At 37.5% G+C, this 6,000-nt stretch overlaps 1 long non-coding RNA gene across 1 annotated transcript; it reads left to right on the forward strand.

Moving 5' to 3' along the window:
• The first annotated feature begins 1,299 nt into the window (after nucleotides 1–1,299).
• On the forward strand, nucleotides 1,300–2,761 carry LOC141621378 (uncharacterized). The gene is made up of 4 exons (XR_012532271.1): nucleotides 1,300–1,596; nucleotides 1,809–1,899; nucleotides 1,985–2,104; nucleotides 2,634–2,761. It is a non-coding gene; the product is annotated as an uncharacterized LOC141621378 (long non-coding RNA).
• Nucleotides 2,762–6,000: the final 3,239 nt, after the last annotated feature.

Consider the following 6,000-nt stretch of genomic DNA (forward strand, 5'->3'; position numbering starts at 1 on the left):
TAAGCATAAACAAACAAAAGCAAGGATAATAATAAGAGAACGAAAAACAAGAACAAGCAAGGTATTAGATAAAGATTAAGAGGGAAGAAAGATTACAATCTAAAGAATCCACCGTAAAGAACAATCCGCAGTAATTAAGAGCAAAGGTACGTGATTAAGAGCAGTTCAGAAGTGATTAAGAGTAGCTAAGAGATTAAGAAGTGATTAAGAAGTAGAGAAGTCTGTTTAGACCTAATTATGACTTCCTTATATAGGGAAGTGTACTTTTACAAAAATAAACCTAAACACGAATCAGCCAACCCATGTATTATAGCAAACTATTCGATCGAGTCATTTCAGACCACTCGATCGAGGATTTCTTCAGCCAAACTGTTCGATCAAACAAAAAGTCCTCTCGATCGAACTCTTCCAGTTTAGCACATTTTGATCGAGCATATAAATCACTCGATCGACCTTCAGCTTCTGCCAAAACACTCGATCGGACTCCAGAACATCTTGATCGAGCATTTTCTACTAAGATCAGCCTTGACTTCGTCTTGGCAGCTTCATAAGACCTTCCTTCACGCATTCTGAGGTACGACTATCGCTCTAAATCTCTGTCTTCTTACAATGCATGCTAAGTGGGACGAATAAGATGCGATTCCACTACGTTTATGTCCATTTCTGCAATTAAGATGAAACAAACCAAAGTAGCCAATTCGGGGCATTTTGCAATACAAAGCGATACAGATAGCATAAAAATGCGTGCAATAAAAGGCTAAAAAGTCTATATAAATTGCACGTATCAGATCTCCCCAAACTGAACCTTTACTCGTCCTCGAGTAAACTAAATGCAAACTAATGGAACGGATATGAAAACTCAGAGCTAGCTATAACTTGTCCACTTAAACCATTTAATGCAATCAGAAATTAATAGTTACAGCTACAGCAGTCAATACGCAAACGAGTTGTATGATGTCTATAAATAAGCTGACCTGTCGACCTTGCAAGACCATAAAAATCGAACTCTCACGGGTCACTCTTCTCTCATGAAGTAAAGGGTGAATATATATATATATATATATATATATATATATATATATATATATATATATATATATATATATATATATATATATATATATATATATATATATATATAGTGTCGGGTCAAGTCGGAGTGCGAACTAAAGTACGGTGCGAACTGCATTTAACTAACCCAAATCAATAAAACACGCGCTGACATTTCAATTTTAAACTATTCTTCCACTCCATCTCATATTTGCTCCCTGACATTCAATTATTAATATCCTCTTCCTCTCTCACCCCAACACACAGGCCACGACCTCCGATAGCCGACGTCGGACAACCAATCACAGCCGGAAAATGCAGACACACCCACAACGACCACCTAATCTAACAGCTGAAACAATTAGACACCCTCCCACCACACACACTGAACTTTGATCGCCTCCCACCACTTCCACTGCTAGCCGTCACTTCCACCGCTGGCCGTCACTACCACTATCGGTCGCCACTTCCACCGCCACTCCTACCATCTATATTTTCGTCAATGACCCTTTTCAAGAACGGATTTTAGTCTATTATAGCAAAAAGGTTAGATTCAATTCTTATTTTAATCTTTGTTGTTTAGTATTTTGAATCTATTCAATTGTAAAGACTAAAGAATTAGTTTAGTGCGAAAAATAAGATTACAATAAAAAAAAATTGTTTTAGGTGTGAATTTTAATTAAGAAACTGGGTTTATAAAAATTGGGAAGATTTGACTATGTACATTTGTGTGAAGTACTGAACTCATGGTGTTCCAGGCATGAATCTTGACACTGTGGACTCGAGTAATAGAGAAGTAATCGGACTGGTTCATGAGTATGTAATATTGCTGCAGAATGTTGATTGAGGGTAGGTGTATGATTCTCTGATTAAGTAGCTTGTAAAATTAGTTTGACTATTGATATTGACTGCCGGAACACAATGAATGAAACAGGGGTCATGTGGATCATGCTGGTCTTTCAGTACCACAGGTGCATTGGAAGGTGCTCATTTCCTCGCCACTGGCGAACTTGTTAGTCTCAGTGAGCAACAACTGGTTGATTGTGACCATGAGGTCTCTTCTTTCTCCTGATTTTGTGTATTCTCGACTTCTCGTTTCATTTCCCTCATGTTTACTTTTACTCTCATTCATTTGAAAAGACGTGCGTCAGAGTAGTAGGCTCGTTTGGTCGATTTGGTGCTCGTCTCCAAATTGATATGCTTGTTGACATTGAGATAAGACGATCCTATGATAGGACTTGGTAATATTGTAGACACGGATTGAGCTTGAGGTTTCAAATTGAAAATTCATTGAAAAGCGTGAATTGTGTCCTGCGTTACCGAAAAATTTTCCTATCCAATGTTTGATGTAACCTTTTCATGTTTTCATAACTTGAAGATGTTAAGCAAGTAATTTTGGTTTAATCAACTTAGGTGTCATAAGGTGAAGAATAGGTCAACATTTTGAATTATGTTGAGCAAGCAAAGCATTTTCGACTGTTGATCCCTGCTTAATAATATGGTATTGGCGTAGTATGATAAAGGGACGACGTGGGTTACGTTTGATTGCCTTTCTGATAGGATAATTTCATTATAATACGCAGTGTGATCCTGAAGAATACAATTCATGCGATGCTGGCTGTAACGGAGGCCTGATGAACAATGCTTTTGAGTACATTCTCAAGGCCGGTGGTGTTCAACTTGTCAAATTCTTTCTTTCATAAGTTCAGCCGGTGTCACACTTGCTCTTCCTAGTGAATTGGCGAATCATGTTAGTTTCCGAAGGGACTAAGGCTGTTACTAAGTTTACTAGCTTTTGATTAATTAGATGTGTATTATGATATATTAGTAGTATAGTAGTTGTTGATTATAGTTGTTTTCGGAAATTGGAGAATGTTGAATGGAAATTAGTAGTATAGTAGTAGTTGAAGATCTGATAAATGATGTGCATAATATGGGATCTTATAGCAGGAACCCAACACAATTATTGTTATTTATCATGCTTCTCTGCTTCGTTTCATGTATGGGGAAGAGATGTGTATATTCATGGCAAGGTAAATTGTATTTAGTAAAGCAAATGAGTGTATCTAGCAATCTAAAAGAGTGTATCTAAGAAAGGTAAATAAGTGTATCTAGCAATGTCAAGGAGTGTATCTAGCAAGATTAAGAAATGTATCTAGCAAGATTAAGAAGTGCATTTAGCAATCTAAAAAAGTCTATCTAGCAATCTAAAAGTGTGTATCTAGTAAGGTAAGAGATTGTATCTAGCAATCTAAAAGAGTGTATCTAAGAAGGTAAATGAGTATTTTTTTTTTTGAAGAGAAGGTAAATGAGTGTATCTTGAATGCTAGAGATGTGTATCTAGCAAGGTAAAAGAATGTATCTACCAATCTAAAAGTGTGTATCTAGTAAGGTAAGAGATTGTATCTAGCAATCTAAAAGGGTGTATCTAGCATTCCATAGACGTGTATCTAGCAAGGTATGAGTGTATCTAGTTTGCCGGAAATGTGTATCTTGAAAGGTAAAGGAGTGTATGTAGCAATCTAAAAAAGTGTATTTAGCTTAGGAATGTAAAAGAGTGTATCACTCCTACTCAAGTCGTAACCGTGGCCAAATTTTTCTAGGAGTAATTACAGTTTATAATTTAGATATAACAACTTTTTATATTTTTGTAGAAATACAATCATTATTTTATCTTAATTGAATTTATTAAAAATAGATAATCAAATCACACCCAAATAACGAGCCAAAATGACACATCCTTGTAATAAGCGATATTAGGCGAATTTGAGAGACTTCAACATATCCCATAGATTCACATGCCATGGTTGGGGACCATGATTAATTGACTATTCTAAATCTGAGATCTCATGTATTCATAAAGGCAGATCGACTACATAGCTAGCAATAGAGATAAGTGGAGAGTACAAGTCATTGTTGAAGTATACAACAAAAAGGCCGGTGGTGCTGGTGCTTCTTTGTGGGGGTCCTGTTGATGTTACCTTTGCGAAAGTTGATACTCGTATAGGCAGCATTATATGGGCTGGTTACCCTGGTCAAGCCGGTGGTGTTGCCCTCGCCCAAGTCATTTTTGGAGATCACAATCCAGGTATAGGGATTCTCTAAATCCAATATTGAACAGACACAAATCCGTTAAGAACAACCCAAAGTAGATCCGACTTCAAGTGACCTAAGTCACCTGAGCAAACACAGGAGACAGTCTGTATACGTAACGTAACAATGCACACAATATCAGCTTAAACTTCAGACTTGCAGCAAAACTAACCAGCAGAAAGTTCAGTCATTCTAAGAATTAGGAGCTGATGATGCACGCCTGTCTCACCTGAACAAATCTGTTAGTCTTCCGGAAAAACGTTCTCAAATTTCAACTCCGCTCTACTAATTAAAATCCCCACCTGTACCCATTAAACCATAAAAAGCTGAATTTTGAGGAGTGCCTTGATTATTTATGCAAGCATTCTGTTTTTTTAACTCGAACTCAGAATAATTCTGTTCCAAGTACACAGATATGAGCATCAACTGAGCCGCACAACACGATAACTGGATAGCAAGAGCTATCAATAAAAGAGCCACCCGGAACAACAACAATTAGAGGAGAACATTAATTACAAGCGACCATCATCATCAAAATCATCATCGAAGAATTTCAGCTCACTATTGTTTTTAATTTGTTGTTCTCATTTCAAATTTTAATGATAGATCCGCAAAATTCAAGGTAAAATACCTAAAAATCAACCGCACCAAAGATGTTGTCAGATTATTAAGAATCGATCACAGGCCAAAGTTGGCTTCACCGGAAAACCTGCGATTTGATCGTCGGTGAATGAGAGGACAAATTGAGAAATAAAGGCAGATTGGGTAGACAAGAGTAGTTCCAACGAAACGCCGGCAGAACAATCAACGGTGAGGCCGCCGGCGAAGGGTGGTGGTGGTTGGTAGGTGAGGATGATACAAAGTATTAATGTGGGGAATAATTTAATGATAGGGATAATGTGAAAGGGGAGTGCGGGAATGGTTTGTATGTGCGTGTGTTTGGGTGAAGGTTTTAAGTCAGTTCGTAAGTTCGCACCGAACTTTAGGTTCGCACAGGATCCTATTTCTATATATATATATATATATATATATATATATATATATATATATATATATATATATATATATATATATATATATATATATATATATATAGTACTAGGATCATGTAAGTCCTCCTCTTACATGTGAGTCCATAAGTCTCATTGTGAGCCTTTGGATCATGAAGATGAAGGGTGGAGATTAAACACCCAAAATGGTCATTAATAAGCTAATATACCACTCTCTCACTACCTATACTAATTAATCACTAACTCTTCCTAATTAACTACTAATTTAATATATATACTTTTCCAAACACCACTTCTCTCTCATATCTCATAATTTCACTCATTTTTTATCTCTCAAAAACCTCTCCTCTCTAAAAAACCAAACAAATTCAAAACCTAAAAAATAAAAAAAAATTCCCCCCTCTTCCTCACCAACCCTCCCCACCGGGCACCACCCACCCCCACCGCCACCACCACAGCCACCCTCACCCTCACACGACCACCCCACGAACACCCCACGACCCCAAAAAAATCACCCTCTCCCACTCACCACCACCCACCCCAACCCGTCACTCACCAGCCCACCACCCCGCCACCCACCAGCCGCACCCGCATCCCCACACGACCACCTCTCCTCTCCTCTCCACCCGACACCACCACCACACCACCCACCGCATGCTTCCCCTTCCCCGTTTTCCAGATCTGGGTTTTTTTTTTCTTTTCTTTTTTTTTTCCAGTTTTGTGCTTTTTTTTTAAAAAAAATAAAAAATAAAATTTGAGTTGGTGTTGTTGGTTGTTTTTGGTGCTTTATTCTTCTTCTTCTTTTCAATAATATTTTCCAGATCTAGTTTTTTTTTTTTTTTTTCGT

The sequence above is a fragment of the Silene latifolia genome, chromosome X (assembly GCF_048544455.1).
Source record: "Silene latifolia isolate original U9 population chromosome X, ASM4854445v1, whole genome shotgun sequence".
Lineage (NCBI taxonomy): Eukaryota > Viridiplantae > Streptophyta > Magnoliopsida > Caryophyllales > Caryophyllaceae > Silene > Silene latifolia.